This window comes from Camarhynchus parvulus, chromosome 6 (genome assembly GCF_901933205.1).
Source record: "Camarhynchus parvulus chromosome 6, STF_HiC, whole genome shotgun sequence".
In the NCBI taxonomy this organism is placed as follows: Eukaryota; Metazoa; Chordata; class Aves; order Passeriformes; family Thraupidae; genus Camarhynchus; species Camarhynchus parvulus.
The window spans coordinates 32,971,238-32,991,015 of NC_044576.1; the positions used below are offsets into that span (position 1 = coordinate 32,971,238).

Genomic DNA, 19,778 nt, shown 5'->3' on the forward strand with positions numbered 1-19,778 from the left:
GAAGGAAAAAGAAGAGAAAATTCAGGACAAAACCACTCAAACAATGGAATCTGAGATTGCCAGATCCCAGTTTTCAACTGGTTATTTTATACATACAAGCCTAAGGTCTGATACCAAGGTGACCAAGTCCCCAAGTTTTGGAAGAAAAGAGAGAATAAAATGGAAATTCTAAGGGGGAGTCTAAAGATAAAAGCAGAGTGGGGGGTAAGATCAGTTATCCCTGTGCCCTTAACACATGAGGGACAGATTTTGAGGGGAATAATCCACTACATTTGAATGTCAGGAATTTTCTGTTTTAGTGAAAAAGTGCTGGCTAAGATACAAACCCGGTCCTTTAGCTTTCAGCTGGACCACATAAAAATCTATTGTAAAAACTGCTGTTGAACCCCAAAACTCTGCACTTCAGGACTACTGGAAGCAAATTTTCCACAACAGTCTGATAAATGAATGAGTTGACCAAAAAAACCCTAAATACAAGAACATAACAGCCGTTACAGCCATTAGTTCCAAATCTGCCAGTGGGAGTTTCTGAGCTCCCACTAAATTGTGGCAAAAATGAAATCCTGCATTCACAAAGATCTGAAATATTCAGTAACTGTGTCTGAAAAAGCCTTGTTTTTACCCAAAAAGGCTACAAAAATTGGCTGTTAGCTCTGAAAGTCACCATCTCTTAAGATTCCTTGGAATTGTCAAAGTGAGTTTTTGGGCACTTGGTTATTTGACAGCAGGATCCATTAACATGTAATTTATTTTCAAGTATTGGCTTGATATTTCATTAGTGTCTGTGATCTGTCTGTTTTCAGATTATTTTACCTCCCACTTGAATCCCATCATTTTTGAGGGCTGGGTTTGTTTGGGATGACTTCCCATGGAATCCATGGAGTCCACAATCCAGCTGAAATCAGGAGTCTGGAGATATCCTCCAGAGTAGATAAATGGGGAACTTCATCCTGCAGTTAATTTTGAGCATGTCTTTAATAGCCAATAAATTGATTCTTCACCAAATTGCTCCTCTCCCTTTCCCAACTGCACAGGCCTGATTGATTTAGCTGATCCAGAGTTTTTTATTCCCACTAGTAGCTGGGAGTAATAATTTTAGAGATATCTGTGATTAAGAATGACAACAACCAAAAGAAGTAGATTTTTTTTTTTTGAAGCCTTGCTTGGATCCTGGTGTCTCTGAGGGGAACTCTCTGTGCTCAGCTGATAAAAGAACAGCTGAGGAAAGAGTCAATTGTGAGTTAAACACTTCACAGGGAAGAGTTGATAAAATATTTCCTGTTTGGTTTCATTTTGGTTTGGACAAAGTGTTCCCTCCTATTTTGCCTTATTTAGGCACTGCCACAGTGTTGTCTCTGCAGGGTTTTTGGGTACTTGAAGAAACTACTGAGCTGGAGTTCCTCAGTTTATGGCTTGTGCTGTCAGGGGGGTAATAAAGCCTTTGAATTTGAATTTTAGTTGCAGATGCCAATTACATGCAGATAATAGAGTTCAACTTTTTATCTGTACTTACTCCAAACAAAGAGCTGGTTTGCTAAACTAAATATTTAAGTAATCACAAGCTTAGTTTTTCAGTTTTTAGCCTTGATTCATTTATAAACTTGTGGCTGATTACCCTTAAGCAACATCCCTCTATGTCTGAATATGGAAATAAACTATTTAATAATAATAATAATAATAATAATAATAATAATAATAATAATAATAATAATAACAACAACAATAACAACAATAACAACAACAAAAAAGTGACGCACAGGGAAGCTTTGAGTGGGTATCAAGTCTTTGGGTAATTATGGAAACCACAAGTTAGGTGGCACAAATCGTTGCAGGACCTTCACTCTGCATCTCAAAGTCTGCAGAGTCACTGCTCTGGGAGGAGAATTACAGTGTGGAATTTCCAGACTGATTGGTTAATGAGGGGAGAGGAGATTTGGAACTCACCTTGCAATTTCCATTTTATCTCTGTCAGTTTTATGACACAGAAGGAGATTCAGGATGTGTTAATGCGCAGAGTGGGCTTAAACTTTGCAGGTTCCAAATGCAGATGAAAGGCACAGATTTCAGTCCTTGGGTTTCCAGAGCAAGGGAAGGTTTGGGAGGTGCAGCTGGAAACATCTGTGCACGTATTAAGAGCACACTGCATTTTGTGGATGGAAGGATTGGCTTAAAATAATGCAGGGAATTGCAAATAATTGGCTTTTTGCACAAAAAATGGGAAGTGATCTGCAGCATCTTTAGGCTTCTGGATAGTTCCAGGCTGGACATTCTCTTGAGAAATCTCCACTGCTTCAGATAAAACTATATATGCCTAAATACCACCTTAAACCACTTACTTTTTAAAAACTATTTGATGCCTATAAGTCATAAGTGAATCCATGGAATGTTTATCCAATTATACTGTTAAAAATAAAGAGCAGAAAGAAACTCAGATTTACTTTGTAGAAACAAAGCCAGTATAGAAACCTAATGTTAATTCTAAATATCCCATGCATTTTTGACTTCATTAAATGAGTATTTTTATTCTTTTAAAAGGAATCTCATTGTTAATTATCTGACAGTGTTATGTTAAAAACTTTAAAATTATTTAGTATCATTCTAAAAGTAATGTCCAGTATAATAGACTGTCATGATAAAACCATTGGAAAATATTAATTATCTTAGGCAGTTATTAATTACAGAAGTTGTTTGCAGAAACTTTGCCTGTGTTAGGAAATTTTGGAGGGTTTTAAAACAAAAGGACTGAGGAGAAATTCTGACTTCCAGATAAATCTGAGGATTGCATGTATTCCAGGTTTTTAGGGGATAAAAAATACTGATGAGAGGATTGTTAGGAAAACTGCTGGGGCAGCCCAGCCTGTCTTTATTTCATCACAGAATCGTTCATGTAGAATAACAGACTTAGCCGTGCTGCTAAATGTCAAACCAGTATTTTTTTTTAACTCTGTTTTGAAACCCTGCGGCGCTGGACTTGATTTTTGTCTCTCTTGAACTTCCTTATTTATTGCTCAATACCCAAGTCATCCTTACTGCTGCATTTCCAAGTGCCTTGGAAATCTTCCTTTGGAATTATCAGGATCCTGTGGCATTGGATTTGTCTTTTCCCCCCTCCCATCTATTGGCAGGCTCTGTGAGAATGATGTATAAAGTCATAGCTTATGGCTGAGATACCCAATAAATGCCTTTAAATGCTCTTGTGAGCTTCAGCTTCAGAACTAAGTGGCAACAAATAAAATGTACGATTTAATAAGCCTGGAGACTTTTAGATAAAACAGGAATCTATTGGAGGATAAACTACTTAAAATTTTCCTTACAAACCAAGCCAGTTTCCCTGAATGAAGCTGGTAGAGGCAATTTTCTTTAATTCTGACATCTCTACAATGCTTTTGGAACACAAATTTTAATAATACTTAGGTTTTGTTGCTTCCTATATTGTTCCGTGCATAAAATTAAAAGGAATCCATTCAATGTGATAAAATTCTGGAAAATAAGGCTTCTTTTCCCCATAACAGAATTTTGCAAGGAATAGCATCATTAACAGGAGATTTGCACTTGCACTAAAACCAGTGTAGACTTATGGGGTGAGTTAATAACTATTAACTTCCCAGTGGAACAAACACAGTGTAACAAGATAGTCCCTGTGAATTCAGAGTGTTCTGATCTCAAACATTTGCTGGGATTTAGTGGATTGGAAAAAATAATGTCACTGTGAAGAGGGTGATGCTGATTTGTCTCCCTGTGCTCTGCAGCTCTGGCTCTCAGGACGAGAGCAGGGAAGGTTTCTTTAGCATTATTTTGTTTTTTCATGAAAATCTGGGCACGGCTTTGTCCCTGCTCCAGGGGGAGGAAGAAGAGCAGGATGCTGCTGAGGAGGGGTTGCTAGGAAAATCCCTAATAGTTCTGCTCACACTCTCCTGGCTTGCAGGAGTGCAAAAGCCACAGGACTTGCACTGGAAGGTTTTTCATTTTTATGGGACTTTCTGGTAAATAATTTAAAGGGCAGGTTGTTAAAAACAAGGGTTTAAGGCAGTTCCTTATTGGCATTACTGTTGAATAGTAAGTTTAATTGTTCTTAGTTGACATCAATAGGTTTTGTGGGTGTTTAAGGAGAAAAAAAACCCAGGCAAATGACAGGGAAAAAACAGTGCTGCTCTTTAGCTTTGACCAACAGGGTTGTAAAACTGTCAGAGCTCTGCACAGAGGGAATGCTGAGAACACAGAATCATGGAATGGTTTGGGTTGGAAAAGACCTTAAAGATCATCCTGTTACCCTCCTGCCATGGGCAGGGACACCTTCCACTGTCCCAGGCTGCTCCAAGCCCTGTCCAGCCTGGCCTTGGGCACTCTCAGGGATGATCAGACTGTGAGATCTCCAGGAACTGCAGCTGGTTTTGTTCATCAGAGATTTTCAAGCGTTGGGTGAAGAGGAAAAAGCAGATAAGCAGGTCCCAGCTCCAGGCTTTGATCCTGCATCCTTCACTTTGCTCTGAGGTCAGAGCATTCCCTTGGGAATGCAGGTGATCCTACGGATGGGAGATGGTGACAGTGACATTCCTGGGGTCAGTGCTTGTAAGGCATCAGAGCCTTGTCAGCTCTTCTGCTTCGATCAGGGTTCCAGGCAGACAAGCTTGGGAGGGTGTGAAGTGTTGTTGAACAACTCAGCTGGGTAATTTAGGTCTAAAACCTGACATCATTAGCAGGATGTTAATTGGGGAATAGGATCTGTCTGGATGGGTTTCTGCACTCCACTGCTGGCAGCAGTCACCACCAAGTAAGAGCTGTGTCATTTGTCACCTTGAGGAGCACATTCCTGAATTTTCCGGTTTCAGGCAGGTTCTGGTTCTGCTGGAATTCTGAATTATCCATGTACAGGTGAATCTGAGTGTGCTGGTGTTGGGGAAATTGCACAGACCAGTCTGACTCCTGCTAGAGCATTGTACAAAAATTCCCATTAGTTACCCAAAAAAGAGTTCTAGTAGAGCAAAAAGCTTCAGTTGCAGAGGGGAATTACAGTCCCTAAAGCTGCAAAGCTTCCTCAAAGCTGGATCTAAGGTGCTTTTGAAATCCTGGGAAGGAAGAGCCAGCATCTTGTGTGAGGGGAAGTTGTCTTAACTCCCCAAATCCCAGGTTCTCATCAAACAGGAGGGCTCTGGGAGAGGGCTGATGGAAATTGCTCATTCCAGGGAACACAGTTTTGGTGCCATGTGGGAAGAACTACGTGGGGAATGAAGAGGGAAGCAAATACAGTGTGGAGTTGCAGAGTACGTTGCTCCCAGGTGTTGTGGAGCTGGAATAATGAGGAAGAGGATTTTTAAATAAACCTGATGTCCCTGCCCATGGCAGGGAGCTGGAATGAGATAATCCTTAATGTCCTTCCAACCCAAACACCTGTGATGATCCTTAATGCCCTTCCAACCCAAACCACTCTGTGATTCTGGATTTTAGGATGGGCTGTTAGGGATGATTAGGAAGTTTATTAAAGTAATAATTAAAGACCCTCTCAAGGATATTTTTTGGCTGGGGAAGGCACCACAACTGGCCACCAGACATAATTTGTATCACTTTTCTTGTGGCTTTGAGTGCTTTTGTTACAAATTGTGAATGCCGGAACGTTACCAACGTTCTTCTCACCAACCTGCTCAACAAAACCACACAGATTCCTCTGGAATTCAGCAGTTTAGGCTCCAGAAGGGATCAGTGTTATCACTGTGAGCAGGCAGTTCAAGCATAATTTCTGCTGAATTACTCTCTCCAGCAGTGGGATGTTTTATCTGTCTCTTTGTCAGCTCTGTAGAGATATGGCTGTGTTTTATTTGCCGATGGCCTTGATACACAGAAATGTGTCCAACTGATCCACAAGTTAAATTTCTGTACTGGATATCTCCTCATTCATTCTCCTCTCTATTTGCAGGAGAGAATAATGAATATAATAACAAAATGGGTATGAACAACCAAATACTAATGGTTGGAAGGAGACTTCAGGCTTGTTGTAGATTTTGTGCTTATTTATAGATAAATACACCAAAATTAAGGGTTTTACTGAATATCCTCTTCTTCCTTCTCTCAGGAAGTAGCTAACCAGACCAAAACTACTTGTGTTATGAACTTTTAAAATACAGTCCTGAAGTCACAAGCCTGCTTAAATGGGTTTCTCTTGGGCATCAGAGAGCCCCTGTTCCAGCTTTTAAAAAGTCATTTGCACCATGGTTGGGCTTTATAAGCTTTGACCTCACCAGAATTGTTCCAAGCAATGCAATCGCAACCTTGACATGAGAATTGGGAGAAAAAAATGGAAGAGGAGAGAAGGGCAGCTGTAAAACACGCAGGGAAGGTGGGCAAGAGCACAAAACAAGTAACTCCTTTTATTAATTTTTTTTGTGAGCTTGTGACAATTCCTGCTCGCTCAGACCAGATGGAAAGAGCTTCCTCTGCTTTTGTTTTTAAACTGGTTTAATTCGGTAACTACGTGGGCTTTATTTATAGGCTTGCTCCAGCAATCATGGGCAGGCAAAAATAACAGCAGCAACCTGCTTCTCCTGCCCATGGATGTCACAAACATGAGTTAAAGCTGGGGTTTCTGAGATGTTTAACAACTATTTTTGATATGGGCTGAGGCTGAGACCAGAAATCGGCAGCTCTGGGGAGAGGGACATGGTAGAGCTCCAGCACTTCCCTGCCAGGACAGATATCTGTTGTTATGATTTGGAAGTTTGGATCTGCACTTAAACATAGCAAGACTTGAAGGTGTTCAGTCTTTTTAATCCATCTCTGTTTAATTCAGACTTTGGAAATGGCCCTTACTCCTCTACGGTGCTCTGTATCAAACCCAGTGCATTTAGCTGGAAAAACTGGAGTAACATCAGGCTTGGTGTCTTGTGCCACTAAAGGGGGAGAAAAACACAAAGAGGACACCAAATGTTGCTGTTTGATCACTGAGTTGTTATTTTTACATGCAGTTCTCTTTGCCTGGGAGACTTGTGCTATGGTGTCTCAATGGGAAGCAGTTTTCAGGCACTGATCACCCTGACACGGAGCAAAAGCATGAACAGGGTGAACTGTTTCAGGAGTATTAGGGGATCACTTTTCTGCCTGAACCTAGTAAAACCGGAGTAAACAGCCTTCAGATGGGGATGTGCCACTACAATAAGAGAATGCTCTGAGCACATTTCTGTGTGGTCAATAACAACTTAAAATCGAGTGTCAATACCCAGGGAGTCGTACCTGTGTGTGTTCAGAGGTTATTCAGGATTTTCTAAGCAAGCACCAGTTTTCAGAAGGCTGAATGTGGAGCTCCCACTGAATTTACCATTTACCACTCTGACATTGTTTTTTTTTTCCTTAAAATATGTTCATGATTTCATTTTCAGAAAGCCTATTTAATTTGCAAACTGATTAGTAAAAATACAAGGGAGTACTGGGCTATAAAATAGATTTGTTGCTTACATGTTTTTTAATATCTCAGACAAATTTTCAGCAGTTCTTTAAACTGTGCCTATCATAAAGTAGAATATAAGAGCTTTTTATGAATAGCTAGTTCAGATAATCACGTGAATTTTTTATGGGCTCAGATATTCTAGATTTGCTGTCATTTCTTCAAGTGGGCATGAATTATGGGACTATACATCCCTAGTTCTCCCTGTCCTGTGCTTGGATAGGGAATGGCCTTGAGACGTCACAGCTCAAGAGTTCTGTGGAGGTATCCTTAGATTTTAGCAGGGTTTTTGGCAAGCTCACAGGTTTCTCTGACTGGTTTCCCCATCAGTCACAGCAAAGGAATGGCATGGCTAAGTTGGCTTTTAAATCCTGCAGAAGCAAACATTAGTGTTGGTATTTTCTTGCTTTCTGCACAATCCCTGGCTGAGTCTGGGTTTTTGGGTTCCCAGGCAGGGTTCTGGTGGTGTTTGCCTGGTTCCCAGGCAGTGACCAGTGGTGTCTGGTGCTGCTCTGGGAGGTGACGCACGCTCCGTGACTCGGCACTTGGGCAGTCCTGGGCTGCTTCACCACGTTCTCCTTCCCTGTGCTCCTCTGCACTGAACTTACCACTCTTTCTGCTGAGTTAATATATCTAGATTAGAATATAGAATATGCAGTGTGTGCCCCTCGTGCAGAAGTGCTCTGTCAGTGCAGTGGTTAACTGGGGGAAAAGGCAGCAAGGATCTTAGAGCTCCTCGTTTGTGAGCTCAGTTAATACAAGGGTGCATTGAATGCTAAGTGCTGGCCCTCTTGATAAGGAACTGAACACTTTCTCTTGTGGTGCTCCTGCCCAGCTGGTTTTTTATGTGTCAGTCCCAGGGAAAAGCCCTGATTCCATCCAGGATTAGAATTATCTCGAGCATCTCGTTAAAAACACACATCGTTAATAATGACGGAGTCCTAAAGAACAAACATTTTTCATCAAGGGCATTGTGACATCCTTACAGAAAAGCCCTAAATAAAGCTGATTTAGTATCAGCTTTCCCCGTCATGTGAAGGGAGGATGCTTTCAATGCAACAGCACCTTAAACTCTGGGGCAGGAATTTTATTTTAGAACTGTTGGAATTAGAACAATGCAGTCTGAGTCTGGATTAGCAAATCTACATTATGGATTTCTCCTGGAATCAGGGACCCTATGCCACCACTGTATAGCAAAATATCACCTTCCAGGTGATAAATTAGTAATACCTGAGCCCTGAGATATTTTCATCTAAATATTAATTTTTAATGCTAGGAGAAGAACCCAGCTTTTAACTTAGAACTGTTATTTGTACTCGGAGGGAACAGATCATTGTAGTCCAGACAGGCAGGCACGAGCAGGATGGTGGAACACCAAGAGGCATCACACCAAGAGTGAGGAGATCCATCCTTCTCCCTCATTTCCTCTTTTTACTATTGGTCTGTTGCCTTGGAATTTGACATTAAATTAATCCCAGTCCATGGCTAGGACATAGTTGCATATCATGTGATTATTTTTATTTATTTATTTAATTATTTTTAGCTAGGAGTTTTTCCATCTAGAAGCCAGATTTAACCTTGATACATGCAGCATTCCTGGCAGCCCGGTAAATCCGAGCACGATCCAGCACTTAAGAGGAGGGAATAAATTCCCAGTTTATATCAGACGTGACCTGTTACTGGTTTGCCTTCCCTTTGCACTTGCCAGCATTCAGCTTGGGGAAAAAGAAATGATTCTCCGAGGCTGGGAGAAAAACAGGTCTTCCCAGACTTCCCGGTCTTAGAGCCTAATGAGTTAAATTCTCCTCCGTGCAGGATTTTAAGCTGCTTAGACACACAAGGTCAAAGCGAAGCGCTCCATTCCCTATTCCGACTCGCGGCTGGAGGGGGGCACAGCTCCCTTGGGACAGAGCCCTCGGGAGACGGTGACATAAGCAGGGAATAAATTCCCCGCTCCCAGCAGTGCAAGCTGTCCCTGTTTCGCCGGGGCCGGCGGCCCCCCCGCCTCCCCCGGGCAGATCCCATGGAACTGCAGTCCTGCATCCCTCGCTGCCGTAACTCCCCGTAAACATGGCATTAACAGGCGCCCAGGTCACGGCACAGGGGTTTCGCCGGCGAGGGAGGCACGATGCAATTGCAGAGCTCGGGATGCCTTGCACGATGCAAGGACTGTGACTTTGGGGATGCTTCCCTGCTACCTTTGTCCCGTTTTCCTACGGCGTTTCCACGGCATCCCCGATTTCTGTGTGGTCGGTGATGGTGATGGGGAGCTCGGGTGTGTTAAATCGGGAGAACCCTGCACACTTCACTGAATAGCAGCAGCTTCAGTCCCCGAGGAGGATTTTTGGGTTGGTTGGGCTTTTAATGAAGTGCCGTACTGCAAGTTCAGGGATGAACACATCCCGTGTTCCTCCATCGCCGCTGTACGGACACTTCATTAGGACAGCTGAAGTTAATAAGCAGCGGTAGTTCCTCGCCATCAGCCATGTGAAAAGCCAAAGCACTTCGTGCATCCTCCAAAAATCCTCCAGCTACCCCCTCTCCCCTCCCAGGCACCGCTGGAAGGGAAGCAGGCAAAGAAACGCTGATATTTTTCTAGAAGAAAGTCGCGTATCGGGATATTCTCTCCTTATCTGTCACGAAAGTTATTGGATGCAGGAGCTGTTCGCAGGCAGGCAGATACGCTATTGCATAACGCTGGCGCTCAGCGCCAGCCTTTCTCCTCATCCCTACGAAGTTTTCCGCCGGCAGAACCGGCGGACGGGCGATTTCGGGGGCTCGGGGCGAGCGCCTTACCTTGTGCTTCCTCACGCAGAAGCGGCGGTCTGGGCGAGCATCTCCCTCCAGCCGCCGGGGCGAGCTGGGCGTCAGAGCCTGGGCGCCGGGGCGCATCTGCCGCGGAGCCGCCGAGCCGCCGGAGGAGCCGCAGCCGCCGCCGCCGCCGCGCTCCCCCGCTGCCCTCATGGGCTGCGGCGGGGGCTCGCTGTCGGGGGGTTCCCTCGGCCGGGTCCCCGCCGAGGGGAACTTGTTGAGCGGGACCGGCGGGCGTCCCCCAGCCGGGCGGGAGCGGGGAGGAGGAGCCGGGGGCCGGGCTGGCGGCGGGGGCGGGCGGGGGAGGTGGGATGGAGCAGCGATGCTCGGCGCCGCGCACACGGAGGGGAGAAGCGCGGAGCTGGCGCTCGCAGGCTGGCTGAGAAGCTTGCTTTATTCTTTCTTTATTGCTCTGGTTCCCCTGCGCGGGGGTTCAGTAATAACAGAGCCGTGCACACCGTCCCCGCGCAGCCCAGGTTTCCAGTCGCGCTACGGGAGCGATGGAGCAGCCGCAGAGTGGGTGATGCTGATCCATTGGGAATTTCAGCGAAGCGCTGGGTTAAAGCTACACGGCTGCCTTTTATTGGGAGGGAAAGTGTTTAAGGTGCTAAAGGAGTAGCTGCTCCCATTTGCTTTTAAACCTTGTATAAAATGGACGCGAGTTCGGAGTGAAGCGGTTTGGCGGAGGAGGTTGATAAACGTGATCATCTGCGTAAAACTTGAATCACATCTTTCCTCCTTTTCTCTCATTTTACAGAGGGTTTAGCAATGATGTTTTTCACGTTAGAAAAGCAAAAAGTTGGAAGTTAAATAGGTCGTGTGTATTTTACCTGAGTGATAGGCAGAAAATGCCATGAGAGGCACGAGAATTGGTCCGAGTTGGGAAGCGTTGGGTCTGTGCTTCATTCGAAGGTTCCCAGGAGTTTTGCTGTTCAATAAATACTTTCCAGCAGGAAAGTCCCCTAGCCCAGGTGCCAGCAGGTGTGGGCCACGGAGTTCTCTGTCACAGCACTGCCTTCACCATGAGGGTTATTGATTTTGGGGGTTGCTGAAGCGATCCCTGATTTGAACTGGCAGATGAGAGCGGCTGGACCAGCCCGAAGCGTTCCAGCAGGACCCCACCCAGGGCCAGCCGAGCTGGGCGCTGCGTGGGTCCGGCCATGCACGGACAGGATGCAGCAGCAGCCGCACTGGCTCCGGTGCTGGGTGTATTTGGAGTTATCAGCTGGAGCAGCCCTTGCAGCGCGGCATTGCCGGTCGGTGCTGCCGCAGCGGCCGGGGCACCGCGGTGCTGCCAGCCCGGGCTGGGGCTGGGGCTGGCCCGGGGCAGGGACCCGCCTGGGTCCGGCTGGCACCCGGTGTGTGTGACATCCGTGGGGAGGGAGTCACGGAAAGCCCGGCCGCTGAAATCGCGGTGAGGCTGTGCAAGAGCGGATCGGAGCAGCGTTCAGCAAAGCAGGCAGTCAGCAGAGGGCAGCTCCGCTGCTCTGCCTGCCTCTACCTGTGCAGGTGCTCCCGCTGCCCCCTTCCCTCCGCTCCTTATCCCTGAACGAGGGTGCCAGGGCTGTGCTCCCCACATCACCCGCTGCTCTGCCCCGGGCTACGGACTGTGACGCAGCTTGGATCACATTCAGCATCTCTCATGGTATTTTATCAGATATATTTTTTTTTTTCCAAAGAACTTCAATATCGACCTGCTTATTGATGCAACAGTAGCCACCACGCTGTTATTTTTTTCTTCTTTTTGTTTTTCTTTCCAGCAGTGCTGACTTGCTGTATTCCAGGTCCTCTGTGGATTTCTCTCTACAAAAAGAAATGTGTTTTTTGGCTGCAGCCTGGATACAGACGTGGGTAAAATTACATGGTAGGGTGAGCACGTCTGAAATAACACAGGCTACTTCCTCAGAGCCAACAGATCAGTGGTAGGAGATGCTGCTGCTTTTTCACAAGCTGAAAATGTGAGTTTATGCAGCCCATGATTACTGGAAGGAAATACTATAACTTGATATCCTGAGTGACTTGAAAGGAGAGTCTGTCTGACAGAAGCAGCAGTTAAACATCATTCTTGTCTTCTCCATAATGATATTTAGAAGCTGTTGTCTCAAGGCTGATTAGTCTTACACAGCATTATGCATATGCCCCACTTATAAACTGTACAGCATCTTGTGGAGGTTTTTAGGGAATTCAAAAGTACTTTCTGATGTGGACCAGATTCATGTATAACTGCTGACACCATTGGTGTATACAGGGATTTTTTAAATCAGGGTTTGTGAAAAATGAAGTGTTTCGTGATTATCATGCTTCATGTTACTGTAACAGCACATAGAAGTAAACACACTGGGAAATTGGAAATGCTTCATCACCCCATTTGTCAATATTTTAGCCTTTAAAAATGCTGAGCATGACTGTTGCATAATGAAATGTAGTGTTGAAGAGATGCTTGAGAGGGGAGAGAGGGGTTGGGCTTCAACCTGAGAGGGTGCAAAGAGAAAAGAGACAATTAATTGTAGTTGGTTTAGGTGATAAATGTATTTCTCTCTCATGGAGTGTCCTCCCTTCCCAGATTGGCTTTTTCTCCACTCAGGGAGGAGTGAGCCCTGCTTGGGGCTGCAGTGACACGTGCAGGTGGAAGTCCTGCCTTGGGATTCTGGCAGCAGTGGGAAAAGTAGGGGTTGGAGGGCAGTGAGATGGATTTTTTGTGGCATTCTCTGTGGAGAAGTACAGTGAGGGGCCTTTCTCCCTCACTGCTAATTGCATCAATAATTCAGGGAGGCACCTGTGTGTGTATTCAGAAATATTCATCAGACACAGCCTGGTGTTATAGACTTCAGGTTTTACATGACTTTTTTCCTTACATTCATTTTCTGAGGACACATCTGAGTGACTGTGGGAGGGTCAGCCTGGCCTGTCCTCCCCACACTCAGGTTTAGCTCAAGGACTGCCCCAGGAAATGTTGTGCCTGGGGGGATTTTTTTGCTGAGCAGCTGCTTTGTAGGATTATGCTCCTCTAGAACACGCAGGTCTGACAGTGGAACTCTAAAATGTAATTTTCTGGAACAGTCTGTGAAGTTCTTGGGCAGGAAAGCTTGGGTGCAGCTCAGGGAAAGGCATGTGGCAGCCAGAGCTTGAGTTCCCTGCCAGGTGTTTGGTGACCACCAGTGTGGGCAGGAGGGATGATAAACCAGCACCAGTGGGATTTTCAGATCTATGTTAAGTAAATTATATTAGGAGGCATAATTTAAGTCCCAACACTACATGCCTGAGCTGGGTTCCCAGGGATGTTAATTCCACAGGACCAGGCTAATTTGTGGCAGAACTTCCCACCTGTGTTGGAGATGAAAGAAGGGTGAAGTTCGCTTGATTTGAAGCAGAGCTGTGGACAAAGTTATGCCTTTTCTTTCTGTGGTCACTTGGAACCAGTGTTGTCATTCTGTCTTTGCTAAAACCAAGAATTTTCACATTGCTGAACCTTCATTCCCATTAATTAGGTGGTTATTTCCATGCCTTCAGATGATAACTGCCTGGCTTTCTGGGCTAAATAGGTAATTAATTAATTTATTTCCTCCAACCTGCCACTGGAACAGAAATGGAGGGATGTTAAATATGCTCCTCTGCTCCAGCTGAAGTGAAGGCAAACTTGGCTGGAATTTCAAGCAGGTCTCCCTGCAGTCCAATCCTTGGAGGTGCTCCTTGCTTTGGGGGAGGATATTTTCTGCTTGGCTGTGATGCAGAGGAAGAAGGTCTCTTGGAATCATGTTTGGCAGAAATTTGGGAGATTTGCTGGGGTGTCGTGCTCCATAACAAGTCTTTTCCATGAGCTTGGAAAATTCATTTGAGCCTATGCTGATGTCAGTTCTTTATACATAAAGTGCTAATTCCACATCTCTTTACTTAAAGGAACATTTTGAAGATAAAGTGGATTTAAGAATATGTGTCTAATACCCATAATACCTGTGCACAGCTGAAATATTAAACAGCTGATGGAGGGAACTGCTCTTTGTGGGTTTTCTGCTCAGAGAAGAAAAACGCTGAGTAACCTCATTAGCTCTGATGGTTATTTCTGTGCTTCGTTGGGATAAGAATGAGCAGGATTTAGTTCTCTCTCTCAATTTCCCATTGTACAGATCATTGGAAGAAAAATATAACAGCAGGTCTCGCCAGCTGAAGCTGAGATTTTGGGTTCCAGTTGAATGCTGTCTCATCAGGAGCCCAAATTGCTGGAGATGTTTATCAAGAAAATCTGCATTTTCTTGGGATAGGAGTGGGAGTTTTGTCATATTTTCACTGTGTTTATCGTTCAGAAAAGTTTCTTTTCAGCACCCAGATGTTTTTGGGAAGGGAACTGAAGTGGTGATTGGAAAGCCTTGGTTGTTCTTCCAAGGGTGGGGATGCTGAGCTGCTCTCCCATGGTGTGGAATCACATCCCTGATAAAGATGTTCTCAGTAGATGCCAAATTCTGGTTCCATTTTCATGCAGCCTGTACAGTTGGGAAATAAATGAGGGTCTGGGAGAGCGTGATGTATGAGCCCCTAAATGGCTGCATTTTGTTCATATTTGAAAGGCAGTTCAGGCTGTCGTCATTACTGATGACTTGTGCTTTTAGAGCCCTTCTTTTTGCATTTCAGAAATCCTTTGTGCCCATCTGAATAATAAATCACCCTGTTTGATTTGCTCTCTGAGAGCAAATGGGAAATTACATCCTTGTTAAGATGTCTTGAGGAACTGGAAATGTAGGGGAATGTTTTTAAAGGAGCGTTCTGCCAACTTCGTTAATATTTTGCTTTATCTCATTTATTTTATGACCTTCCCAAATTCCAGGGTTTTCTCTCTGACTGCTTTATAGCAAAGGGAAAAAATCCTGCCCTGCTTAAAAATAAAAAGCAACAAATCTGGTCGTACTTTTGATTGCCTTTAGACAAATGGTTTCAGATTTAAGCACCTAATGAAATGTGGGATGAGCATGAATTCCATCTTCAAACTCAAGTTATGGGCAGAAAAAAGGCAAATTCAACAAATAATGGGGATACTTGCATCTGATTCCTATTTGCTCCTTGGTGGAATAATATATTATTTATACAACATTGATTTCATTAGATGGAGGATTTAATGCAACTTTTCTGTCAAAGTGGAGAACATTCGATGTTATAAAGTAATGTAAACTCCCAAAGCCTCAGGAAGGTTTTCTCATTTGAAATATTGAACTATTTAAAGTTTGAACATAGCATAAAAATACAGACTTTTATGTGCTTTTGCATGTTGCCTTCAAGTTAGATGCTCAGGGAGCAGCCTGCTCCTAATGCATAACAGAAACTTGCTTAACAGAAAAAAACAAATTAAATGAAATTAAATGTGTTATACAAATGAAAAATGAAAATCCTACAAAATTATGGAAGAGGGAAATAATGAACAGTGCAAATAAAATTAAACTCACCATTTCTATTGGTGCTCTAAACCAAAATTAAATATTTTGGCCATAATGTTCAGAAATGAACTCTTTAGTGTAGTTTCTAAAATCCCCAAGCAGGTGCCAAAATAAAATTGCTCTTAATAACTTTGATACATGACAGGGAAATATGATGGCAGTGAATAAAAAAGGGATATAAAGAGGCAGTTTGCAGCATCATGGGCACCTAAAATTTAGCCATATGCTCACAATTAAGAGCTTCTCCTCCCTTGCTTATTTTTTCTAAATAAAATGACCTAGAAACTTGCCTTGTGCAAACAAGAGCAGGCTAAATTCCTGGTTGACTGTGCAAATACCTAGTTATTTTATATATTGAAATATCTGTGACTGAGTTTTACCTTAAGAAAGGAACAGACACTATTTTGAAAAGTCTGGAAATCCTGAAAGCCCAAGATATTTCAAAAAGTTGGGCTCTGAAAAATATGGGGAGCCTGATAATGACATTTAATGAGTTGACAATTGACAGCAGAGGCCACTTGAATTCCTTCTTAATCCTTGGTCTGTGGCTCTTCAAAACACAGTGCAGGAAAAATGGCTCTGTCCTTTATGGCTTGGGGACACTGAATTAAAAACCATTCAAAGCAGCACCACATTTTGATTTTCTTCAATTTTTAAACAAGTTCAGGACTTTAAATATTAATACTTAGCAGTGGTTGAGCAGCATAATTAGCAGCTGCTTTATATCCAAAGGGTGTCCATCAGTATTATAGAAAAGCCCAACAACTGGAAGAGCTGCTGGGGAGGAAAAGGATGAAACCTCTGCAAACCCAGAAATAAAGTTATAATTTGATAATAATGTGGCACTTCCCTAGTTTTCTTCTGGGAATTCAAAGCAGTGCCCTAATAAATTGAGAGTACCCACATCCTTCCCTTCTCAGCAGCCTTGTGCCCAGGCCTGGATGGGAATGTTGGTTGGATGGGAGGTGGAGGCTGCTCCTTGTCTCCAAACTTTCCTTCTCCTTGCTTTGTGCATTCCCTTGTGGAGCTGCCTTAGCTGCCTGTCCCCGTGGCACAGCTCCCATCGCTCCCTGGGAGGGAAAAAGAAATGCCAGGATTAAAAGTCCCATCTCATATTTGTTTGAAATTCATCTCCTGTTGGCTTCAGCTGCTGCCTCCTGGTTCTAACACAGTGAAACTTGTGAGCAGCAGCTGTGCCCTCCTTTCTTCCCCACTGCTGTGGGTTTGGAAACCTCAGGAAAATGTGAATCCATCCAGGCTGTGCCTTCTTGGGAGAATCTGGGACTGCGTGACCCCTTCTCAGGAGGGAACTTCTCCATCCCTTGTCAGAGTGGTTTAGGTTGAAGGGACATCAAGGCTCATCCCCTTCCACCCCCTGCCATGGGCAGGGACCCTTCCATTATCCCAGGGTGCTCCAGCCTGGCCTTGGGCACTGCCAGGGATCCAGGGGCAGCCACAGCTGCTCTGGGCACCTGTGCCAGGGCCTGCCCACTCTCCCAGGGAACAATTCCTTCCCAAAAACCCATTTAACTCTGCCCTCTGACAGTGGGAAGATAAAATTCTCTCTCCATCTTTCTTCTAAGCCCTGTTTAAATATTGAAGGCCACAAGAAGTTCTCCTTGGAGCCTTCTCCAGGCTGTCACTTTGGTGGCCCTTCTCATTCCTCCTGCCATCTATGATGTCCCCCTCAAGCTGTGGAGACTCTATTTATTTATGGACTTGTTTAACTTCTCTGTGGGCTGATGGAAATCAAAGCTTTCATTGAAGCCTGGTAGGAAACATCACCAGGGCTCTGCTTGAGCTCAACTTGTCCTCAGTATGATGAGCTGGAGTGACGAGCTACAGGCTTTGTTTGGAAGCATAATTTTGTTATTTCACATCAATTACCAGGTGACAGATAAGATCTGCAGCAACTGATTATCTAATGAGGGACTTGATGTCTTGTGGGAGAGCTCCTGGGGACTCAAGGTGGTGACAGAAGGACAGGTGGTGGCATCGTGGAAGCTGACGCATCATGTCACAGGTGTCTGTGTGGCTGGGACAAGGGACATCAAATCTTGGGGGGAAGGAAGGACAAACCCCTTGCTCTTCTCATTGTGAAATCCCATCATGGTTTGGGTTGGAGGAACCTTAAGGAGCATCAAGTCCCACCCCTGCCATGGGCAGGGCCACCTTCCATGATCCCAGGTAGCTCCAAAGCTCATCCAGCCTGGCCTTGATATTCCATAGGAGCTCATTTAACAGGAAATTCATGATGTGGGGTTTTTAATAAAAATTTACTTAAACAGACTTGAACTTTAAAGTATCTTTTTTTGTCTGTTTGGCCTTTTATTTTTTAATGTATTTTTCTTAAGTTTCAGGCGTTAGCAAAAGTTACAAGGATAAGATTCCTGCCTAGAAAAAAACCCCAGTAACTGGAAAAAGCAGAATGCTCGTACATGTTAATTTTTCCATTTATTAAGGAAAGAAAGAGTTTTAATAATTCACAGGGATGCAATGAATATTTGCCTTTTGTATATTCATATTTATCACTTGACTTGAATTGTAAACATATTAATTCCTGCCTAGCAGTTAATGACTTTGGGTAGTGTTTGTGCTCTCTTTATGCAGAAATTGTCCATATACCTCACAGTTACTTATAGGGACAACCTAATCAGAGCTGTTTCCTTGGCTCTGAAAAACATTTTGTCTTGCTCTAAGTAGCTTTTCTGAGGTATTTCTAAAGCATTTTAAAAATAATGCTTAAATTTACCTCCCCAACAGATGATGAGTATTTTTCAGCCATAACAAGAGAAGTTGCAAATCCCATTTTTGCCAAATATCAGGAGTGGGATGAGTGTTGTAGGCTCTGCCATAACTCAGGGTTGGTTGATTTTCTGCTGGGGTTTCAAATGTTATGCCCCCCAAAAATTTAGTTGGGGTGGTTTTAAATGCATGGAAATTACAAAAGTAAGAAAAAAATCTCATGTTTTGAGATTGAAAGATGGGCCCTGAAAATAATTGGGATATTTTAGTATTTTTCTTTTCCATTTTTTTGTATTTTTAGTGTATATAAGTAGTACTGTAACATTCAGAAATACAGAAATATTTGAATTCTGTGATATTAACTGGGAGGGGCCTTAAAGAAAATTTAGTTCCACTCCCTACCATTGCACTAAGGTTTTGCAGTAGCCTGTGCACTGATTTTAAATTTTTTCTTAATATTTATTTTATATTTTGAATCCATCTTAAAGCTGATTTCCCTTTGCTGGCTTCCCCTTGGGACAGATTCTTGGATCTCCAGGGCTGGGATGGGAAATCCTGGGTGAGTCTGGGCATGAACCTGAATATCAGAGCCTGGAAAAGAGATTCTGCTTGGTCCTGTTGTTACTGCACAGATGGGAGGAAAAAATATGGAAAAAAGGGATATGAATCATGGGATATCCATGCATTTTCTTGGAATGGTGTAGGAAGGGTGAGCTGAGCTCTTGGAGCAAACCAGCCCCTGCCCAGGAGCATTCCCTGTCCTGCCCCTGCAGCCCAGGAGCTGATTTTCACTTTGGCATGTTTTAAATCACTGATTTTAATCTTGGTTTGGATTTAATTGCTTTTTCCAAGGAGAGATCAGTTCTTATTTAAGTGTGGTTGTGTAATTAAAAAACATCTCTCAACTTAAGTTGCTTTTGTTGCCCACACGCTGGGGCTGTAGGTAGGGGAAAGCAATTCCAGAGCTGAAGATCCATCTCTAATCCTGTTGTTAATGTGGGAGTGTTGTTGTTAGAATGTGATAAACGACTCCTTATTTGGGAGGGATTTACTTCTTTCCCTTCTGATTTCTGCCAGAACAAAGTTGGGGAGGAAAATAAAATTCAATTATATGTCAGAATTTATTTTGGTGGTGGAAAACCAGGACTTCAGAATGTTTTGTTGTTGCTGGAATACATGGAGTGTGCTGGCTGTCATGAGGAAAATTGTCAAAACATGTTTTGCACCTTTGGTTTAGTGAGAAAATAAATAAGCTATTCTCCTAAAATATTCTAGGTGGGTTTATGGTTGACTTGCAAGTACAGAGAAACCTGAATTAGCTTCATCTGGAAGCAGCAGAGCTTCCTGAGCAAATATTCCATTCTTTC

At 43.8% G+C, this 19,778-nt stretch overlaps 2 protein-coding genes across 5 annotated transcripts in view; one reads left to right on the plus strand and one right to left on the minus strand.

Moving 5' to 3' along the window:
* INSYN2A (inhibitory synaptic factor 2A) overlaps positions 1 to 10,458 on the minus strand; it is a 40,953-nt gene extending 30,495 nt beyond the window's left edge. The window contains exon 1 of one of the 2 annotated variants that reach the window (XM_030951479.1): positions 10,229 to 10,458. The gene's annotated coding sequence lies outside the window, so the exon portion shown is untranslated. The remainder of the gene's footprint in view (positions 1 to 10,228) is intronic. The other variant, XM_030951478.1, reaches the window with a different exon arrangement.
* The window catches only part of DOCK1 (dedicator of cytokinesis 1), a 271,608-nt gene that overhangs the window by 122,060 nt on the left and 129,770 nt on the right, over positions 1 to 19,778 (plus strand). The gene's annotated exons all lie outside the window — the stretch shown is intronic.